Source organism: Ostrea edulis, chromosome 8 (assembly GCF_947568905.1).
Source record: "Ostrea edulis chromosome 8, xbOstEdul1.1, whole genome shotgun sequence".
NCBI lineage: Eukaryota > Metazoa > Mollusca > Bivalvia > Ostreida > Ostreidae > Ostrea > Ostrea edulis.
Window position 1 is genome coordinate 49109548 of NC_079171.1, and position 24847 is coordinate 49134394.

At 35.2% G+C, this 24847-nt stretch overlaps 1 pseudogene; it reads left to right on the plus strand.

Annotated features, from left to right (window-relative positions):
• The window catches only part of LOC130049155 (transient receptor potential cation channel subfamily M member 2-like), a 54349-nt pseudogene extending 31323 nt beyond the window's left edge, over positions 1–23026 (plus strand).
• The last annotated feature ends 1821 nt before the right edge of the window (positions 23027–24847 follow it).

Below are 24847 nucleotides of genomic sequence, written 5' to 3' on the forward strand. Positions count from 1 at the left end.
GGCATAGAATTAATATCTTCCCAGCGGTTTATATATATATATATATATATATTCTTTAATACAAATAAACCTTTATTGATTTAGTGACAGGTTTAGTATGTTCAGCAGTGCTACAGAAGTTAGCTAACAAGGCAGATAATGTGAAAGAACCAATTCTATCAAACGAGTTGAAGGAACATTCAAAGTTAGTATTTTATTTTAACGACTGAAAGCTAGGGTACTGTTTTATATTTACACGTATGCATACACAAATATTTCATATAATGTAATTATCCAATCTCCATGTACATAAAAAGCAAACAAAATATGCTTGGTATTACTATTCTGCATTTCTACAATGGTTGGAATAATGTTATATACTGGTATAAGGACTAACTTGAGAAATATACTTGTCAAAGCAAATTATAAAGATTTAGCAATGAAAGTTTATGAAATAAAAGTTTTTTCTTTACAATGTTACGGCTCATAATGGAAATCCTTAAATGAGCAAACCCTTGATATTATTATTCTGCACTTTTACTTTTTTTGTTACTTTTTACTCTTTATGAGTAGATATCGTATGATAAGAAAGTGAAAATCACTCCCTCACTATCCATCGAAGCTTATATCTATAAATTTACAGAGACTTGCCAGAAACCAAATAAAAATATATTACTGATCTTTGACACCATCAACATGCATTGAAATCATGATTGAATCTTATCAACTGTACTCGATTTATGTTGATAGATTATTTGAACAACGCTGTCTTGCAATCATGGACCGCATGTACGAAGAGAACACAAAACACGCCATTGATCTGATGGATGACGAGGCTATGGTATGGGGAATGGAATCCAGTCCTTTGACCTTTGCTTATGAAAACTTCATGTATGACGTAGTGGCGCACACATGTTCTCAGAAGAATATGAATAAACAGTGGTACAACAATCAAGCCCCGGACCTAGTGCCATTCTTAAAAGTAAAAATCTGAGTAAAGTTTATCATACTTTTGAAATTCAAACATTATTGTCATCAACATGAATTAAATTACCACAATCATGATTATATTTTAGTCCGCGTTTCGAAAACCTAAGGAGTTCTTTACAGCACCACTGACGAAATACGTTTACAATTACGTACGTAACACACCGTGCTTATTGCCGATTTAATCTCTTTACTGCATATACAAAAATAAAATAGATTCGATTACTTAGTTTAATCTCATCTGGCATTACCTTATTTTTTTTATCTTCAGGACCGTACTGTTGAAATCAATTGTATGTTAACTTCATGGTCTCTTTTCGCAGATAATGTTCTTTTGTATGTTGGTGATGTACAGTTCCGTTGTACTGACCAGTGTCAGTACTGAGTACTTCGACCAGGACATCGCCAGGGTCTTTGAATTTTATGTGTATTTCTGGGGTGTGGGCGATTTCATTGAGGAACTCATCAGTTGTTTTGTAAGAATAATTTTACAATAAAAATACACCTTACAAAATATAAATAAGTAAAACTATGACTTTATAATTAAACGCACCCTCTGGAAATATCTAAATTTGTGGAGTTCAGTTTCTGTGGGTTGTCGATGAGAAAATAAAGATAACAAAACAGTGATCATCTCATTAGACACATAAAGAATACGAAATTGAGAGTAGGACAAAGACATATTATTAGACATACTAGATGTGGAAGCAAGTGTGGAGAAGTGAGCATGGAGGGCGAAGATAACGAACGGTGATCAATATCATAACTCCTATCAGCAATACAAGACAAAGAGTTGGGCAAACACGGACCTCTGGATATACCGGAGGTGGGATCAGGTGCCTAGTGGGAGTAAGCATCCCCTGTCTACCGTCCACATCCGCCGTGGGCCCTATATCTTCATCGTGTAAACGAAGTTATCCGTAGTCTAAATCAATGTGTCAAGAACGGCCTAACAATCGGCATGAAACTTGCCAGACAGCATTTTACCGAATGATAAGTTGTATTGGTAAACTAGATTGTTATAACGACAACAGATTTTGCGAAATGTTGATTTTAAACGAGACTGTTGGAACCCCTCCACCAGGATCCTCTATTACCCACTCATATCCACATTGAGTCTTACATGTAAAACTTATACGGTACCCATTTTGATGCACCAGATGCGCATTTCGACAAATAATGTCTTCAGTGATGCTCAACCGAAATGTCTAAAATCCGAAATAACTATGAAGTTTTAGATCTAAATATAGCCCAAAACAGCGTGTCAAACAAGTGGAGCCAAATTCGTCCAAGGATAAGAGCTATGCATGAGGGAGATAATCCTTAATTTTGAAATGAATTTCTAAATTTTATAACAGCAATTAAATATACATCCGTATTTTCTAGCTAGTAACGAAGTACTTAGCTACTGGGCTATAGAGACCCTCGGGGACTAACAGTCTACCAGCAGAGGCCTCGACCCAGGGGTCATACTGTAAAACTTATACGGTACCCATTTTGATGCACCAGATGCGTATTTTGACAAATAATGTCTCTTCAGTGATGCTCAACCGAAATGTTTGAAATCCGAAATAACTATGAAGTTTTAGATCTAAATATAGCCCAAAACAGCGTGCCAAACAAGTGGAGCCAAATTCGTCCAAGGATAAGAGCTATGCATGAGGGAGATAATCCTTAATTTTGAAATGAATACATCTTTATCAGGTAAACATAGTAATTCATAGTCAAATCATAATTCAAATAACGGTCTAAGTATTGTCATGAAATGTGACATGCAGTAGTTGACCCAACGACATGCTATATTGGTGAATGAGATAGTTGAAACGTCCATATAAATTTAGCAAAATTCTGACTTGAAACTTAAGCTTTTGTATATTTACCTGCCTTGGTCTATAAATTGATCACATGCAGAATATCTTCTTGCGTTTGGAAGTGATTGAAAGGTTACAATGGAATATTGCTACAAAAACATGGTAAGTTTACAACTGAGAAGCTAAAGTCAATTTGTTTTTCTTGATGATGATTTTCTTAATTTGTGCATTAGCATCTACATATGATGGCATCTCACCATCGCGATAACGCAGTAGGAAGTGGTGAGTTCAAGCTCCACTTGTACCATGAACGCGCTATACAGGTAGTATGAGATTGTTATGAGATCGATCACTATTCGTTATTTTCACCTTTCCTCATTTGTCAAACGCTCGTATTTACCAGTGAGTTTCCGATATCAAAACAAATACGGGTGCCGTGTGTCATGAAGCGTCAAGCATAGGTCAAAATATGTGGTACTACAGATACAGCTGGTGGTTTTCAATGTCAAGAAAAAAATCGTTTTATTGAATATAATTTCGTAGATATGTTTTTGTATATTTAACTATCATATTCATATAGTGATTCCATAAACTTGTCATAGTGAGAGGTTTCACACATTCAGTCACGTTTACCTGATCAAGGTATAGGGGTCACGGCGGGTGTGATATGTCGTCAGGGGATGCTGAATCTCCCTAGGCACCTGGCCCCACCCCTGGTATATCCAGGGATCCGTATTTGCGCCCAGCTCTCTGTTTTGTATTACTTATAGAACTTGTAAGATATATCACTGTTCGTTATCGTTACCTTTCCTACCACATATTACCGTGTTGCAGGTAAACACCTTCCTCATTCTACGGACAAAATTATATAAAAAGATGGTCCTTATAGAAAATATTTACGTGGTTTTTGGAGATCAAATCTTCCAGAGGTCTCTTGAAATTCCCATTGGAACGGCATGTGCTCCTCTATTAGCTACACTGTTGTTATTCTGCGTACGAGGTAGAAGTTTTTCAGAAGCTTTTACATGAGAAGCACAAATCTTTTGTTGTGACCTTCAATTCGACATTTAGATATATCGTAGACGTTTTATATATTATGAATAATAGTTTTTATCCGTATGTTGATTTGATACATCCCAGTGAACTCGGAACAACAAACACCACATAATCGTCCACATCTGCTTCATTTCAAAGTACTTTTTATTGAATATGAATGTCAACGGCAAACCAACAACTAAAATTTATTACAAAGAGATGACTTCAGATTCTCTATCGTCAACTTTTCATATTAATGTAAGAATATCCCATGAACACATGCATATGGTGTTTATATGATGCTTACGTTTCTTAACTGATTATATATGTTAGAGCACGTTCTATGTATAATCAATATTAGGATAGCGACAAGCTTCTGATAAACAAATTGATGTCACAAGGCCTCATTTGAAATCAGCATGATTGATACAATGATCAAATACAACATGTTGTTGGGTCGAATGATGTCCAAGATGCTCTATGCCAGTTTACCAGATCATGGTATAGAGCTTGCGATGCATATGAGCGGTCGACAAAGGATGCTTACTCCTCCTAGGGACACAATCCAATATATGTTATGTCCAGTTGTCCGTGTTAGTCACACTCTTAATTTTTAAATTTGTATTCCGTATTTGAAATATGAGAATGATGACTGTATGTTATTATTATTTTTTTTCCATGTTCCTATTTCCAACTATAGTGATATCGGATTTGTGATTTAAGGTCTCATCCGAAAGCCCTAAATATAACCAATTGTTTCATATGCCTCGGCAAAATTACAGATATGTCTAAGAGATGTTAATCGGCTTCAATTCGATCACAGGAAATCGGGGCACATTTGCACATATGAAAGAACACAAAATAAGAAATGAAATATAAAATAAAAGATTTGTTTTCTAAAACTGACAAAAATGTTTAAATATCATCTAGGGATGCCTAGAAGCAAAGGGTCGTTCACATCGCAGTTACTACTCCCGAATGAAGAGATACCTGTATGACTTCTGGAATGTGGTGGATCTTTTGTCGTACGCCTTACTAATTACAGCGTTGTCAGTGCGTCACCTGTACCCCTCCGATAATTTTACCATCGCCAGAAGAATGTTTCCTTATCCCTTCTTGTCATGTATTTGAGGTTTCTTGAAGTATTTCTCATCCACAGACGGTTGGGACCTACTCTGATTATGATCAAGGAAATGGTACGTTGTTTTTTTTTTCAAATATGATATGATACACATCTATGTTTTGTATTAAATTCCCAATTTTTATAAAAGTTGTAGTGAAAAAAATGGAATTACCTTAACTGTTGTAGCTTGCTAGCACCTCTCTCAATGTCGAAATTACAAGATTCTACTAAATCGCTTTGTAAACTTTTACACATACATGTCAGTTACTGAAATTAGTTACTTCAATTGATTACTGAAATTTATATTGCAGAGTTTTAAGATAAAATTGTATTACCGCTTGTAAAGAAATTCCTAATTTTTAATGTTCCTTAAAATAATATTCCCGATTTTTTGTTGCCTTAGCTCTATCAATCGCTCTTAATTTTGAGTTCCGTTCCGCAATTAGCAATAACCTGTTATATAAGGCTGAAGAACAAGAAGTCGTGAGTGCCAGTAGTCGTGCGCCATTTTGTTTGTTGTTATAATCGAGCCGCGTGCTCAAGTATTACGTCACGAGCTGCTGATTTTCGAAGATAATAGAAGAGAGCGTACGCATTTTTACTCATAGTGAAATATGCGAAACAAACAGGTAGGGATGACAATAATACAACTATACACGATAAATACCCGCCATTTTGTTCATGATTTTTCCTCTGTTTGTGACGGCAGATATTGATCATACTGAACCGCACCCTGTGAACATACCAAGCACATGGCTAATTAGCATGACCCAAGGTGAAGGTTCCCATTTAGTTTGAATTGTTTACATTTTAATTGTTGGTGTATCGAAAAGTTGTTATGTTTTTGAAAGGTTGTTTAAGATGTTGGGAATTAGTGTGTAGTAATTGTGATTAAAGAATAGTACTTTAATTCATAAATTTCATCGATTTAATCTAATAATATGATCTAATAATGTACATCAATCTACCAAAACCTTGATCAAGTTTAACCAATGGTTAAATCTCTTATCCAATGGTTAAGTTTTAGTCACTGGTTAAATTATGTTGCTCAATAGTTAACCACCGGTTAAATTGCCTAACCAGTTGTTAAGTTTTGTCCAAAGCTAGCCATTCTGTAGATATGGGTTTAGTCTTTAAACCAGTGGCTAAACATGGCTGTTTGATGTCAGCCTTGGCAGACGACACAAGAAAACAAGAGTTTACAGACATTTTAATCATGATTTCAATGACAGTGACTACAAAGAAAATTACAGGTTTAGTAAATAGTCAGTTCATTTCATCACTTGTCCAAGATTGCGCTCATATTCCCTGTCAGCTCTCAGTCATGTCGAGATGGCTCTATGATATTACGCTACATGTGATAACATGAAAACTATAGGCGATACATGGGTTTCCACAAGTCAAGTGTTTCTCGCATCCGCAATGTATCCCAAGCCCTGACTGATTTGGCCTTACGTTTTGTAAAGTGGCCATCCACAGAAGGAGAGAAATCCAACATCAGGAGGGACTTTTATGCCATAGCCAATTTTCTTGGTGTGGTTGGTGCTATTGATGGTACCCACGTCCGTATCATGGCGCCCATTGAGCACGAGCCCGTGTATGTGAACTGGGAAGGCTTCTATTCATTAAACACACAGACCATATGTAATAATGAAAGTGATTATACTATATCCAAGGTGTTTGTCTTTAATATGTTGTATTTAGTACTCCTAAATGAATAATTAAATGATCATGAGATGATAAAGACAGTGCATACACTTCATGAAATTGAATGACTGTTAATTACGTCATTCATAATAACTTTTGAAGTTAATATATATCACAATTAAACATTGATATAAAAAGTCGTATTCACCAACATACATGTGATATACAAAAATGCACAATGACTCAAATAAACTTATAGCAGATGGACCATCCACGGTGACAACTTGCAGGCCTAAGTAAGATATAGTTGTGTCTCCAATACATACTTTGACATACGTGTACTGTATTTGACGATGATAGGATCACTGGATAATTACTTGTATTGTTGGCACTTAATAGCATCGTAGGAGGGATGTTGACGTGCCTGAAAAAGGTCTTGATATGACCTCCAAAATCTTAAATTATAAGGGTGTTTGGGGAGTGTTGAATACCTCATTAACTTATAATGTCGATTGTTTTTTGATGCCAGTCTTCTCAGTAAACTCAGGTGACCTATTGCAATTGGTTGTCCTTGTGCGTCGTCCGTCGTGTGTTAACAAATGAACACTTTTAACTTCTTCATAACTACCAGTCCAATTCTTTTCAAATTTAGCATGAAGCATCTTTAGGACAGGGGAGACATAAATCGTAAATTTCAGGACTCCAGCACCCCTGGGGCCTTAGGGGCAGGACAAAATTTGCCTAACATTTACAAATTTTCAAAAATCTTCTCAAGAACCGCACACGTGTAAGAAAAACTAAATATCTGGTGATGTAGATCAGGAAGGCTTCTACCAAAATTGTAAATTTCATGATCACTAGAGTAGGGGTTCCGACCCAAGGCCGGCGCCAAACCTGTTATATAATTTTATGTGTAAAACACTTATATAATATCTTCTTGAGTGCTGTTGGTACTTAATTGAAACTAAATATATAATTAGAAAGAACAGGTAGTCCTTTACCAAAATTGTAAATTTGATAATCCCTGGGGTAGGAGTTCTGGTATCAGAGTGGGGCCAAAATGGTCAGTTATTAAATGTGTAAATAATAGACATTTTTAACTACTTCATAACTGTCATTCCAATTCTTTTGAAATTTGGTATGCAGCATGTTTGGGACAATGGGGACATAAATTGTAAATTTCATGATTCCTGCATCCCAGGGGCCTTAGGGTTGGGGCAGAAACTGCCCAAAATTGACCAACTTTTAAAAATCGTATTCTCAAGAATCACACAAGTGTAAGGAAAACTATATGCATGGTGATGTAGAGCAGGAAGATTTCTATGAAAATTGTAAATTTCATTATTCCTGAGGTATAGGTTCTGATCCCAGGGTGGGGCCAAATTTGATATATAGTGTTTATGTGTAAAACATTTAGATATAACATTTTCTTTAGTGTTATTGATACTAAATTAAAACTAAATGGATATTTAGAAAGAAACGGCAGTCTTTTACCAAAATTGTAAATTTGATGATCCCAGGGGTAGGGGTTTTGATATCAGGGTGGGGCCAAAATGGTCAGTTATTAAATGTGTAAACAATATACATTTTTAAGTTCTTCTTAACTACCATTCCAAATCTTTTGAAATTTGGTATGAAGAATCTTTGGGACAAAGGGGACGGACATGGTAAATTTCAGGATTCCTGCATTCCTGGGGCCTTAGGGTCAGGGCAAAAACTGCCCAAAATTGACCAACTTTCAAAAATCGTATTATCAAGAACCACACATGTGTAACAAAACTTAGATGCATGGTGATGTAGAGCAGGAAGGCCCACCAAAATTGTAAATTTCATGCTTTCCGGGGTGGTGGTTCTGATCCCAGGGTGGGGCCAAATTTGATATATAGTATTTATGTGTAAAACATTTAGATATAACATCTTCTTTAGTGTTGTTGATACTAAATTGAAAGTAAATGAATATTTAGAAGGAACAGGTAGTCCTTTACCAAAATTGTAAATTTGATGATCCCAGGGGTAGGAGTTCTGGTATCAGGGTGGGGCCAAAATGGTAAGTTATCAAATGTATGAGCAATAGCCATTTTTAAGTTCTTCTTGATAACTATCATTCAAAGTTCTTTTGACATTCCGTATGAAGCACCTTTTGTGACAAAAAGGACATAAACTTTAAATTTCAGGATTCATGTAGCACTGGGGCCTTGGGGTCGGGGTAAAAACTGCCCAAAATTGACCAAATTTCAAAAATCTTCCTCTCAAGAACAGCACATCTTGAGTAAAACTAAATGCATACTGAGGTAGAGAAGGAAGGCTTCTACCAAATTTGTAGATTTCATGATCCCCGGGGTAGGTGTTCTGACCCCAGGACGAGACCATACTTATGTAGTGTTTATGTGTAAAACACTTAAATTACATTTTCTTTAGTACTGTTGATATCAAATTGAAACTAAATGAATATTTAGAAAGATCAGATAGTTCTTTACCAAAATTGTAAATTTGATGACCACAGGGGTTGGGGTTTTAGTATAAGGGTTTGTCCACAATGGGCAGTTATTAAACGTGTGAAGAATGGTCATTTTTAACTTCTTGATAACCACTATACCAATTCTTTTCAAATTTGACATGAAGCATATTTGTGACAAGGGGGACAGAAATATCAAATTTCAGGATTCCTGCACCCCTGGGACCTTAAAAGCGGGCAAACACTGCCCAAAATTTACTAATTTTCGAAAAGCTTATTCTCTATAACCGCACATGTTTAAGGAAAACTAAATGAATTAAGATGTAAATTGTAAATTTTTTGATCCCCGGGGTAGGGAGTTTGACCCCAGGGTGGTTCAAAACTTAGTATAGAGTGTTTATGTGTAAAACACTTCCATAACATCTTCTTTAGTACTATTGATACTAAATTGAAAGTAAATAGATATTCATGTATAAAATGTAAAACTTATACGGTACCAATTTTGATGCAACAGATGCGCATTTCGACAAATAATGTCTCTTCAGTGATGCTCAACCGAAATGTTTGAAATCCGAAACAACTAAAAATATCTCAAATCAAAAATCTCAAAACAAAAATCTAAATGCATACTAAGGAATAGCAGAAAAGATGTACAGAGAATGGTGAATTTCACAACCTATGGTTTTGACTCTAGGACGGGTCCAAATTGGTCATATCTTTTAATGTTTAATGTTAATACACTTATTACATATGTATATTATGTGAAGCATTTCAATAGTGTATGCACCCATGAGGGCATTGAAGTTTTAAGAACACATCTTGTTTTAAATACTTTTGCTGAAGGTTAAAATTTAACTTAGATATCCAGGATATTTTGGGACACCGGATCAATCGTCCTTCGGTTCTAACACCGTAAGCCTTCTGGGGGTGTTTCTCTCCTTTTGCCTTCGAGCAGGCCTTCCTATATTTCCCCTTCACCTGCTCTACCGATCGTACTGCCCCCGACCCCCTGGAATTGACAGCCTCCGTAATATATCGCCACACAGCAGCTTTTTAGCATTAGTCACCTGGTTGGTTTGTTTAGACTTGGCAAGACTTAAATGTTCTTCAACCTGTTCGACTAGAAACAATGTCTCCTCAGGTGAGAAACGTTTCTTGTTTACCTTAGTCATTATTGTTTACATATATGCATACGACATATATTGCATTGTGGGGTACTAACCATTGGTTAAATGTACTTAAACATTAGTTAGTAAACCTTAGGGCTCAACTCACTTTGAGCAACATAATTTTGACCAGTGGTTAGTTACCCAGTGGATAATAAATTTAACCATTGGTTAGATTCACCACTGATTAAGCTTAACCAAGGTTTTGCGCAATTCAGTCCTGGTTGTCAAGTACATGTATATGGGTATTAGTGTCCATAAGGAAGCGAAGAAATATAGTGTCCCCGTCCAAACTATTCATGACCGTGTGAAAGGGAAAGTTGGTTGATATGGAGAAGGCCGCTATGGGACCAGCATGTTAATTAGAACAGGAAGAAGAAGCCATGCTAGTGCCCCCTTGAAGGAAATGGCAGCACTGGGGTATGAATACACACGTCAAGACGTGACTAACATTGCATCAGATTATGCTATTCAACCTGGTAAAAAGATTAAACAACAGAAACCCCTCACGGGTAAACGGTTTATACGATTAATGAAGGTTTGGCCAGATTTGAAGGTTGAACAGACAAGAGACTTAGAGTACCAACGAGCAAAATCAGCAAATTCGGGAAATGTGAAAAAAGTACTTTGACGAACTTCCGTCTATTCTTAAGAAATACAGCTTATTGGACAAACCACATATAATATTCAACATTGATGAGAAAGGAATTACCCTTAATCATGTGTCTCCTCATGTAGTATCTGGCACCGGACAAACTCCACAGGCAGTTACAACAGGAAACTCCGCTACAGTCACTATATTGGGATGTGACAGTTCTTCGGGGTTGACATTCCACCATATTTTGTATTTACTGGAATGTGCACGAGGACAGAGTTGATGGAAAGCGCAACACCTGGAGCAACTGGTGATGTATCAGAGAGTGGTTGGTATAACTTAGTTTCCTGCAATATCTACAGAATCACTCCCATCAAAATGTTCCCGGTGAGCTTAATGAACCAGTTTTGTTGCTGTTGGATGGACACAAATCCCATGTTTCTGTTGCTACAGTGGATTGGGCCAAGGAACACAATACCAGACTGCATGTATTGCCAACACACACAAATCATATTCTCAAACCCATGGATGTTGGTTGTTATGGTCCCCTCCAGAAAATCTATATCAATTTGTGGCATAAACAGATGAGATAAACATCAACATTTATATTGAAGCAGAATATTTGTTCACTGGTGTGTCGTGGAACTACGAAAGTTTTCTCAGCAGAAAATCTTCAGTCTCCCTTTCGCAAGTTTGGGATATACCCAGGTAATGCTTATGTATTCCTAGCTGAATCCATGGCACCTTCATATGCAATCTTGACGGTCGCCCATGAAGAAAATCAAGAAATGGAAGAGGCAGATGAGGATGATAATGAGATTATAGATGAGAACATTTTTACTGAACGCACGAGGGAGCTTGCCATGTAAAATCTGAAGGATCGAGAAACAAAAAAAACACGCAATACTATTGGTAAGATAACACCAGGCAGAGCAATAATTGAGCCTGAGGTGTCCGATAAAACCAAAGAACATGTTTCATCTAAGAAATCTACATGAAAAAACTCCGCAAATGCAAAGAATAAGAAAAGTTCATGCCGGACTAACAATGACTCTCAGGAACCTTGACCTTCCCATTTGGGCCCAAAGAGTAGTAAGAAGATCAATACTTCTCATCATACCAAGGATCATTCTCAGGAATCTGGGCCTACAAACCGATATCTTTTATGCAAAGATTCTGAAGATGTTTCCATTTCCGAGGAAGAACTGTGCTGTATTTGTAAAAAGTACACACCTGAAGCCGTTCGACAAAGTGCAGCCCTCATTTTGTGAAGTGGTAGCAATGTGGTATGTGCAGACATTGGGTTCACTTTTTGTGAAGTGGTAGCAATGTGGTATGTGCAGACCTTGGGTTCACTTAAACTACTGCACAGATACCAGAGTGGTTCGTATTGGTGATCAATATAAATGTCCCCACTGTAAATAGAGTAAACACATGTACTTTTAATGTATGTTTATTACCAAATTTTGAACAGTTTCATTATTCAGAATAAAGTTGACTGTGATGTTATATTGATGCCTATCATATTTATTCTGTTGTGAAATTCATGACAATTTGATTTTCATATTGAAATTCATCAAACCGAAATACATTCAGTTTAATGAAATATTTCATTTCCATTACCTGTTTATAAGTGTAAATGCATAAAACGAATGTGATAATTAAGAAATGAATGAAACAAGTTACCACACACTAAAAATGTGTTTTTCTTAGCCTCATTTTACTGGTGCATCCGGGTGCACTACTATTGATCCTAAACAAATATGGCTGACGTTGAACTTCACTTGCTTTGTGTCTCAATAATAAATATATTAAACCGCTTTGAAATATTCTGAAAAAGAGAAAGTAAGAATATAACACGATAAGTTAAAATATCATGTGAAATAAGGTAATAATTCATACAATGTTTCTTGAAACGGATACTTCTTAAGTGTACGACTACTGGGCAATGGAAGGTACCATAAAACATATCTTAGCATTTGTGTTTGCAAATCGTCGATGATAAGCTTAAAACCTTTAGGAGTAATATTTTGGGATTGAACTAACACAATGCTCTTTTCTTAGAAAAACAAATAGTTAGATGCATGGCGTATTCACATTCATGTTTGTTTTGTACTTGCGAATAAATGTTGCTTTGTATTAACATCTTGTAGTTGAAGGATTTGTTTGGTTTCCTGTTCCTGGCGGTCTTCATTGTGATAGGATTTGGGATTTACTACCATGCAAACCTTTGGAAGGATTATCGGGGCATGTGGGATGGAGATTGGAAGAATTGGAGAATTTGGAAAATTATCTATTTTCCCTACTTTCAACTCTATGGGGAGCTATTCAATGATTTTTTGGAGGGTAACAATGTTATTGTACAATGCGCACTTGATTGATTCACTATAGTGATAATTGAAAAGTTGTTCAACTGACGATACTTTGTTCATGGTTTTCAAGAAACACTTTAGAGAAGGATTATGAAATAACATTTCGATACGATAGCTGAATTTCTGTGGGGCTTTGCTATCGTAGTTGTTGAAGACTATTTTCTTGAATTTCATGCTTGTGGGATCTAGTGTCGTGGTTTATTGCATAAAAAATCCCCGGGTTTATTCATTCATTGCAATCAATAAATCATATACATGTATCAACAAGCATCTATAATTTCACATCGATCAACTCTTATGGAAGAAGTATAATTGATATTATATTTTTTTTTAATTTCCACATTTCAAAATAAGAAAAAAGAAAATGATGTTATCACATTTTTGACAATTCTAGGCAAAGACCTATCAGACTGTTCTAACATTACTTCGGTGTGGCAGTCCAACCCTTCCATTGAACGTTGCCCTCAAGAAGACTGGACAGTGTTGGCCATTTCAGCATTGTACATGCTATTCTCTAATCTTCTATTGGTCAACCTCGTTATTGCAATGTTCAGGTATATCAAGTAATCGTATCATTTGCTCTATCTTGATGAGCCAATTCTTTTATTATGCATTTGAAGTTTTTTACCTAAATTATGAAAAATGAAAGGTATAGATAACGAACAGTGATCATTCTCATAACTCCTATAAACGATACAAAATAGATAATTGGGCAAACACGGACCCCTGGACACACAAGAGGTGGGATCAAGGTGCCTAGGGGGAGTAAGCATCCCCTGTTGACCGGTCACACCCGCCGTGAGCCCTGTATCCTGATCAGATAAACGGAGTTATCCGCAGTCAAAATCAGTGTGCCAAGAACGGCTTAACAATCGGTATGCAACACGTCAGACAGCATTTGACTCAATGATAGGTTGTATTGACGAACTAGATCGTTATAACGACCATTGAATTTGTGAAATGCTGACTTCAATTGAGACTCTTGGAACTCTTGTACAATCAACTTGTTTGTCAGTGGCTTGCCTCGATTTAAAAACTGACCATGCGCAGAACAAACTCTTGTGTATCGAATCAGTTAAGAAATATTAACACCATACGCAGGTGATCATGGAATATTGCTACATAAATATGGGAAGTGGACGATGGAAAAACTGAAATCATCCCGTTTGTCATACAGTTGAGTTGTCAGTTAGCCGTTAATGTCTACTTTCAATGAGATATCTAGGTATGAAGCAGATGTGGACGACTCTGTGGTGTCTTTTATTTCGAGATGACAGGGATATATGGAATTGACATATATGTATACATTTAAACTATTATCACTGTTGATAGACAAGTGATCGTCGATATATTTAAATATCCAAGTTGAAGGTCACAGCAAGATATTTTTTTCTTATCACTTAGAAGTTTTTGAATACATTCTGCTTCATAGGAATATAAAAACAGTTCAGCTAACAAAGGAGCACAAATCGTGTCCATGAGGATTCTAACAATGTTAATCATTATCGTTAGAGTGACATTTTAGTAGGATGATAAATGTTTGCCTATTGAAAGTACGTTCAAAATTACCTGGATATTTGAACTTTTTATATTCATATAAAGCATATTTATCAAACATGTTTGATAGTCCAGTCTTAGGGCGCTCGTTTTGAAACCGGGTGGCTCATGTTTAATTATCTATTACGGTGCCACATTAATCCTAGAACTTTCAATGCAATTGGATGTAATTTCCTCTTCGAGCGTTTGTCATTAACATTGAAAGTCATGAATCTTGGAGATGCGACTGTAAAGGCAAGAGTGGGTAAGATAAACAACCCCCACTGCGACGGTCTTTGGGTATATGCAAATATTAACATGTCTGACACTTCATTGAAATTTGACGTCTTTACACGAGCGCATGGTTTACAAATGGAACGTAAAATAATACGCAAGAAATAACTATCGACAATATGCTTATTTTACATCATTTTTGACACGCTGTTTTTGGCTATAATAGCTCTAAAACTTGATTGTTATTTCGGATTTCAAACATTTCGGTTGAGCATCACTGAAGAGACATTATTTGTCGAAATGCGTATCTGGTGCATTAAAATCGGTACCATATAAGTTTTACATTATGACCCCTGGGTCGAGGCCTCTGCTGGTGGACTGTTAGTCCCCGAGGGTCTCTACAGCCCAGTAGCTAAGTACTTCGTTACTATCTTGAAAATACGGATGTATATTTAATTGCTGTTATAAAATTTAGAAATTCATTTCAAAATTAAGGATTATCTCCCTCATGCATAGCTCTTATCCTTACACGAATTTGACTCCACTTTTTTGGCACGCTGTTTTTACCTATAATAGCTCTAAAACTGCATTGTTATTTCAAATTTCAAACATTTCGGTTGAACATCACTGAAGATACATTATTTGTCGAAATGCGCATCTGGTGCATCAAAATGGGTACCGTATAAGTTTTACATCTTCCAATATCCTGATATATAGGATTTTAAATATTTTGTTTCAGTTACACATTTGAAAGGGTTCAAGAAAATTCCGAAAAATTGTGGAGATTTGAGAGGTACACCGTCATCAATGATTACGAATGGAGGATTCCTTCTCCTATCAACCTTGTATTCCTTCCGTATCGTTTTTGTTGCTGCCCAGGTCGGAAAGGATGCTGCCTTGACAGGTGTAAAAGTAAGATCTGAATATAAAATGAAAACGTTATCTACACCTACTAATTAGCAAAATTGTGAAACGAATGACGTGGTACACTTTTACGTTCGATGTAAATTAAATTTATTGTATCTTCTTAATCCAAATTATATACAATCCGACATATATTGAAATCCATATAGTCATTTTCATTCATACTGTTACCCACGTAAGGGCTGAAAGTAGGTCAATCAGTTTTCCATTTTTGGTTTCGTCATGGATACATCATATCATATCACAATCATATTCGTACACAACTTTACTCTTTCCCATTGAGAGTTTTACACACGTTATTTGAAAAAGCTATGGCTAGTCTATACTTGGATTTTTCAACACATAAATATAGACTGAACTCTATGATTATGGATGTTGTCTATCACAGGCTCTTTAAACCAGCACGGGTCATGTATGATATTCCTTCCAAATCATGCCGCCAGTTCCTTAAGCTAAAATTTACAAACAAAGGAATAAATGCCGTCAACATCAGCAACATTCTTCGTCATAAGAGGGTTCAGTCGTGTATTCCAACTTATTTCAAGTTGAAGTCTACACCCTGTATTTCCTACACCAATACTTCTACTACTGCATCCAAACTTTTTAATCATAAACAAATTTTGCAGTGCCTAGATATGGACCATCTTATACGTAATCCACCAACATGTTCTTGTTCTTCATCTTCCTTCAACTATTGTCCAGCTGGACATGTCATTACTGGTGATGTTGATATAGTTGAAAATGAGGACCTCAAATCACTTATTCTAAAAGGTCCTAAATACAGAGAACCTCGATCTTTTAATTGGCGACAGAACTTATGGATTATGTCGAAGATTATGCCATACGATGGGCTAAATATGAAAAATAACTTGATACATTGTCAGAATGGGTTAAAAGCATGAGAGGAGTATTAAAATCCCGCATTAGACATATGAAAACAAAAATACGTACCATCTATCTTTTTGTGTTTAGTAAACCAGAAGTGAAAAAAGAATTATATAGGTTACATGAGGAATATGTTTTGGTTCCAGCTGACCAAGCTAGTAACAACATTGTCTCTGTTTGTAAGGCTCATTATTACAACTATATTTTCAACAAACTTGGCATTAATTCCACTTTTGGCAATCGTACTTATACTCCAACTGCCCTTTCAAAAGATGAAATTCTTCAAAACCATGTTTCAGTTTTAGATACATTTAATATCCCAATCAATGGGTCGAATGAATATGAGTTACCGTACCTATACTGGATTCCTAAACTCATAAAAACCCTTACAAACAAAGATACATTACTGGATCCAGTAACTACTCTACCAAGCCCGTATCTTTGCTCCTCACGAAAATATTAACAGTTATGAATGAGAAACTTCAAACTTACTGTGTTAGCCTCTTAGAATGAGTCCAGTTAAAATGATGCCTACAGAAAAAAAACTTACAGACAGATATGGTGTTCAAATATACCCTCTTCAACTTCATTTGCTTGGGAATGACAAAATATTATACAAATTATTACATACAGATACCTTACTTTATTTTCTTCCTGGTTTCGTTGATAAAAGGTAACTGAACTTTAAGCAGGTACTATACTCACATTGAATCAAACACATACACACGATACTGTCTCATTATGTCTCCCCTTCAAAGGGGAGACATGTTGTTTTTGTCGTTTTTCTTCTTCTTCTTCTTCTTCTTCTTCTTCTTCTTATTATTATTATTCAACCAAATTTTTTCCAGAACCTAACTAGAGAATCCTTTGACTTTAAGACTTCAAACTTGGAACATAAGGATAAGGTATGGGGAATGGTTGTCAGCCCCCAAAACTTTTGACCTCGACCTACTTATAAAGTAAATGTCAATCTTTTACGTCAACATATAGTCCAGGCCAATAGCTGAGAACCCTTTGACATTACGATTTCAAACTTGGAACGTGGCAAGAGGACATAACTACAAGGTGCACTGCACCAAAACTTTTAACCTTGACCCCTTTCTTCATTCAAGGTCAAATTAAGAAAAAACATGAATATACCATAACTTTAGAACCCTTTGACATTAAGACTTCAAATATAGAACATGAGAACGGGGAATGGGGAAAGGGGGAATTCCACCAAAAAAATTTGATCTTGACTCATTTATAAAGTCAAGGTCGTTTCTTACGTCAAAATATAGTCCAGACCAAAAGCTGAATTGACAACCGTTTGACATTTAAACTTCAAACTTGGAATATGGAGATATGATTTGGAAGAGTGCACCAAACTTTTTGACCTTGACCCCTTTCCTCATTCAAGGTCAAATTAAGAAAAATATGAATTGACCATACCTTTAGAACGCTTTGACATTAAGATTTCAAACTTATAATATGGAAAGGGGGAATGAAAACAGGGGAAATTCCACTAAAACTTTTGGCCTTGACTCATTTATAAAGTCAAGGTCACTTTTTATGTCAAAATATAGTCCAGACCAAAAGCTGACTTGACAACCGTTTGACATCAAAACTTCATACTTGGAATATGGAGAAATGATATGGAAGAGTGCACCAAAATGTTTAACCTTGACCCCTTTCTTCATTCAAGGTCAAATTAAGAAAAACATGAATTGACCATAACTTTAACATAACATTAAGACTTCAAACTTAGAATGTGAGAAAGAAAGATGAGGAAAGGGGGAATTCCATCAAAATGTTTGACCTTGACCCATTTCTAAAAGCAAGGTCAATTTTTATGTCAAAATATAGTCCAGGCCAAAAGCTGACTTGACAACCGTTTGACATTAAAACTTTTAAACTTGAAATAGGGAGAGGTTATATGGAAGAGGGGTGCACACCACAAACATATTTGACCTTCATCCACTTACAGTGTCAAGGTCACTCTTTTACATCAAGACTATAACCTGAGAATTATTTGACATTAGGATTTCAAACTGACAACTTAGAAAACTGATATTAAGACAAGATGTACTGTACAAAATCTTTGACCGTGATTCATTTCTTCATTCAAGGTCACTCTTCTACATCAAAGTATAGTCAAGACTATTACCTGAGAACCCTTTGACATTAGGACTTCAAACTTACAACATGGAAAGCAGACATTAAAACAAGATGTACTGTACCAACATTTTTTAGGACAGGTGGATGAAATATTTTTTTTTAAAAATCGTTCCCATGAAATAAAATATTGTCCTAAACCAACCAATTTAGATAAAAGAAATAATTTCAAATAGATTAAACGTAAAAAAAAAATAACCGTAATACTTATATTTTAGATGTATTTAACAATATCGTGGTTCCATCAATACGTAGGTTTAAATTGCCATACCAGTCGCAGACTGTGAAAGTCAGCCCTTGACAAAAATCACAAACATTAGGATATTTATATTTCATTTGCCCTAACATTTGCCCTAACATGTAACAAAACGGAAGGAACAATCACCCATCTCGTGACCTAGCTAATAGGTTATAGATCGTAAAAATTATTATCTTTGTGGGAAACGTTTACCAACATATATTTGTACCGCTGTCGGAGGAAGCATTTATTTGCATACAAGTTTTTAAAATGTTTCTCCCTAGAAGCGATTTTTCGAACCTAATTATTCATTGTTGCCTTCAAACAGTTTTGATAAGATTATGTTATCAATATCATGCATAATCATATTTTTTCTGTGTAAAAAGAAATAATTAATCCGTTGAATAAACATACAACAATTAACGAATTTTGACCAAAATTTGAAATTGTGTATATTAGGTGTTTGTCAGATTAAATCCCAATAGTTTAAAAAATATTCATCAATTGTAATGATAAATAGAACAGAAACGACCCGTTTATTCAATAACTTAATTTAAAGTCAATACAGTCAAGTTATCATTGGCTATCTTGTATAGAGTGATGAATAAACATATACTAACCTGTATGAAATAAGGATTGCTTCATTAAGATAACAAGCAGTGATCATCTGAAAACAACATTGTCGCATTATTTTATTTCTAACATTACATTTACGACAATAGTGGGCTCTCAATTATGAAATGACGGTGGATACATATCATTTTGTTCTTTTTTTCCCATATCTTTATAGAGGGTTGCTACCCAGAGCAATCAGGAGAGGAAAACAAGGAAAACCAAGAAGCCAAGGAATTTCGGAGGGACTTTCAAAGGATTACAGCATTCAGAATACGCAACAAACTGTAGTGAGGAAGTGGATCGTCATGCAGTGATAAGAAGACAATGCGTTTTGCGAATTTGAAATGTTTGAAATTTATGGTTAAAGACGTTTGGTTTAACATTTGAAGTAGGACATGTATCTTGGGTGTGTATATTTTCATCCCATTCACGATACAATATGTGGGTATGTAAAGGACGGTTATATTCAATTTATGCACGTTATAACACAGTATTTAATCTCTGTCATACACAAAAGGGGGAGGTGCTAAACTTTTAAAGCTAGTTTGGGTGTTTACATGATAACATTGCGCAGCATGACAGCAAATATCCACTCCGGTATGACGTAATTTCATGGGTTTTATAAATAGATCACACATGTACTTCGATAGAAACACTACCCCGGGTTTTAACATTGATCTTGTTGGCGATGATAACGGTAAAATATCCTGTATTTATTAAAAGGTGCTACAAGAATCCTACCGCTTTCAGTAAGGAATGGTTATCAAACATTTAAATACACCTCAAAATTTTACACATACGTTCTAAAGTTTTCTTTGAAAGTTTTCTTAACAGACAATGCTGACAGCAATTGTCATGTAGGTTATTTAACTACCATTCACCTAGGGTATAAAATGCCCTAAAAATATGTGGTGTAGTGTTATGCTTTTGCATTTGTTATTTCAGTGTATGACAGAGGGAATTCTATTTTCAAATGCTAAATGATTTTCTTTTGATTTTGAACAAAAATTGTCATGAATAAAATCAATGAAATCTTTTATAATATCAATTTATTCTCAATGTTTTACATTTATATTCCACAGAATGTATTTCAAATACTTCGATGTTGTCTATATTTCTATAGCACAGTTAACATATATTTTACATGCATAGTTATAATGTCATCAGTCATACAAATACGAGGGTCATTCAAACAATATGTAGACTGGTCATAACTTTTTTTACATCTAAAATTGGTAGACATAATTAGACAATAAATGGTTCTAATTATTTGACAAAATCAGATGTTACGATGTGTTTAAAATACTCCAAAAATAAATACGAAAAATGAGTTCACGGCGCATGGTGGAATTTTGTTATTCACAAAAATGCATCATATGATGTTAATGGTCAAAACTCTCAAAAATGGTACAGTGTACTAAAACAGAATTTTTTTAACCACATCTTGTAGAGAATTATTACATCATTTTATAAGCAAAGTTTTAACGTAATACGTCAAGGCGTTTAATGGAAATCGATTACAGAGAGCAGGTAGTTCTCTTTTGTGATGGTGAAAAAATAACGTGACGGGAAATCATGGAGCAGTGAATGGTCCTAAAATCTAGATATCTAGGCGATAAAGCAAGGAAGCGCTACAGGTTGTGTGTGAAATGTAGAGAAGAATATTTTGAGAAACTGTAGAACGTGGCTCTGTGATGTTGTGTTTTTGATGTAACGGTGCAACGTGGCGAAATGACATACTGGTGTTTTTTTAGAGAAATATTATGTACATAATTTTTTAATGACCCTCGTACGCAGTACATGGCAACAGTGTAGTACCTTGCACTTCTTCCGATCTTAGTACCTGCATAGCTTATTGCATGTATGAATAAAATTTATATGAACACAAAGTTGGATGTGAATATATATATATATATATATATATATATATATATATATATAGTGTTATATTGAAGTCAATTATGGCATCACATTGTTTAGTGTCAAGATCTAAGGTACCAGCGTAGGTTGTTAACTTCGTGCTACTGACAAAGCACTATGAGCAATGCTAAAAATCTAGAGCTCTATAATGTTATATAATTTCCAATTTATTGAGTGATTTATGTTGTTTTTAATTATCAACGAATCTGTTTTACTGATATATTTTTAATAGTATTGTTTTCCCACATTTTACTTACTGTTGTACTGTCTGGTGTAACGTACAAAATCAACTATATTTAGAAAAAAAATCAAGCTGCAAAAGAGGGCGGCAAGAATACTTTTAAATATTCGAGATATCAGGACCTCTAATGGCTTTTTATTTTCTTGTTTGAACTAGATGCGAATTGGGGATTATTTTATGTTTAGAAAGGTTGTTTTTTCCGTTCAAAGTTTTAGATAATCAAATACCAAATTACCTAAACGTGTTTAAATATACAAGAGATGTGAGTTGCCGCCCAACCAGGTCGAATGGTTATATGTCTAATTTATTATATTTACCAAGATCTGAAACTCAAAATTTTAAACGTTCATACAGCTACTCTTTTGCATTCCTTTGGAACAAACTGTCTCAAAATGTTCGAAACTCTGGTTCGGTTGTCATTTTTAAAGCTATCTATTTTATGGAATATTTTCATAGAAGTAGCACTTAAACATTGTGCTTTCCTCTTTTTGTTCAGGTGTACCAAATGTAGTTGTGAAATGGCACTGTGTGTGCATGTGTCTTATGCTATTTTTTTCTACTTTCTTTTTATGTCATGTATTCATATTTAGGTAATAATTCTATCACTAATTAAGTATGATGCTATATTTTTTCTCCTTTTCCTTTTTTGTCGTATTCATGTTTAGCTACTAATTTTAGATCTTAATTTTATGTTTGTGTATATGTTTTAATGCAGTACCACAATGGAAATTAGCTATATGCTAATTTATGTTAGCCTGGATAAATAAAGGCTATTACATGTATTACTATTGCATATTGTGGTAAAATTCGTCCACTTCTTTTCCATTTCATGAGGTCCAATGTATATATATATAATGAAACATGCTTTGAAGTTTGAACTCATAACCAAGGAGAGTGCTTAATAAAAAATACATCTCTATAATTTGTGTATTTTCTTTTTAGATTTCCTTTTAAAGCTGTTTTGCAACAACAACAAAAGGGAACAGAAAACCAATTAAAAAGGGAAACAAAAACTACACAGATAACCATATAAACTAATAGATGAATAAAAATCACAGTTTAGAATAATTAGAATACAATGCTTTGAATTACATGTATATTGTTCAGTAAATCGTTTTGGTTAATAAATAAATCTTAATGAAAGTGTATGGTGAAATTCTGATTACCACAAATAACCGTATAAGAAATACATACCTGATTACCATACGTCTTCTCCTATACCCTTCAATGTTTGATTTTTGATACTATGGATTTTACAGAGTTTGATCCGGTTTTCCGGATCACCACATTGTAGTTTTGTGATTCCGTATCAGTATCCTCGTAAAATGACGACGTCACAATACATCCACGCAACGTTTTTGTGGCAAATGTCGTCGCGTCGCAAAGAAAACTGCGTGCACAAAATACAATTTCATTATATGTCTGTGTTATATATCAATTGGATTGTATTAACCATCTTTATATACTTACATTTTCAGCTGTGTTAACCTATACAACACCATTGCAATACATATGTATCACTGTATAAATCCACTACGGGTTCAACAGAGGTCACAGCTGTGCGTATGAACATTTGTTAAAAGTAGGTTTGTTTAGGGGTTTTTTTGTTGCTGTTTTCCTCCACACTCAACAATTTTTCAGTAATCTGGTGGCATTCCGTTTTTATTGGTGGAAGAGAGAACCTAGATACACTGCACCTGGGAAGAGACCACCAACCGTCAGAAAGTAAACTGATAAACTTTCTCACTTATCAGCGCGATCATGATTCGAACCCACACCGATCATAGGTGAAATGCAGTGTGATTTTGAGCGCGATGTTCTAACCACTCTGCCACTGAGGCCGGGTACTACTTTTAGCCTTACACATCTAGCAATCGTTCTCGCTTACCACAGAAGTCTGTCGATAAATGAAATCAGCATCACAAAATGTATTTATGATTTTATTTGTATTCCAAGCAGTGGACTTCCATCAATACATTGATAAAAGCATTTCTGTAAAAGGAGGTCTTCCTAATGTAGGCTCATGTCTAAAATTTGGTCTGCTACAACTTCACCCTAGTCATTGGTAATGCGGAATTGAGCGCGCAAACATAGTTGGTGTCTATGTTATTATTGATGAGTTTTGACGTATTTTCAATTTGACTTGTGGACTGTTCCTTACTGGCCATTATTAATCCTTTGGAAAAAAAACCTTGAATTTTCAGGAGAAAACACGGTTTGGATACTGAACACTTACTCGGAAGATTGTCAATGTGACTGATACTGACCACATTTCCCTGGTCCACTCTCCGCGTCGCTGTCGTTTGACTTGGAACTGATATAGCACATTGGTTTCCTACTTCTGAACGGTCATTATATTTTCCGTCCGCAACCCTCGCTGCGCCCCAGTCAACATCGGAAGATTTATCAGGCCAGATATGTTGTTGCCATGCTGGTCTTCTGAATGCCAAGTTTTCTACAATGGATCCCTGTTGATCAATATAATTTAGCATACCATAAATTTGTTAAGGTTGCATTAGCATAATTTACGCAATTCATACTTTAGCAAATAGTAAAATGAGCATACAAACACATATATGCATTGTATAGGTACCTTTTTGTATTATGAATTAATATCGTGTGAATAATATTTGAAAAATATCAAAATTATGACGACAATTCCATTATACACACCGTAATAGCTACATAGTTTGTTTGTTGTTGAAAAAAACCCCGATCACTTACATTATTTTCTCGGACACCATTATGTTAGATTTACAAAATATTTGACATTAAATATACAGTGGATATAAAATACTCCAGTCAATAGTTCTATATTTCAATATATATCTTAGAGTGAAAAATCTATAGATATATTAGTGTAAATTTGAGAGAGAGAGAGAGAGAGAGAGAGAGAGAGAGAGAGAGAGAGAGAGAGAGAGCATTTTACC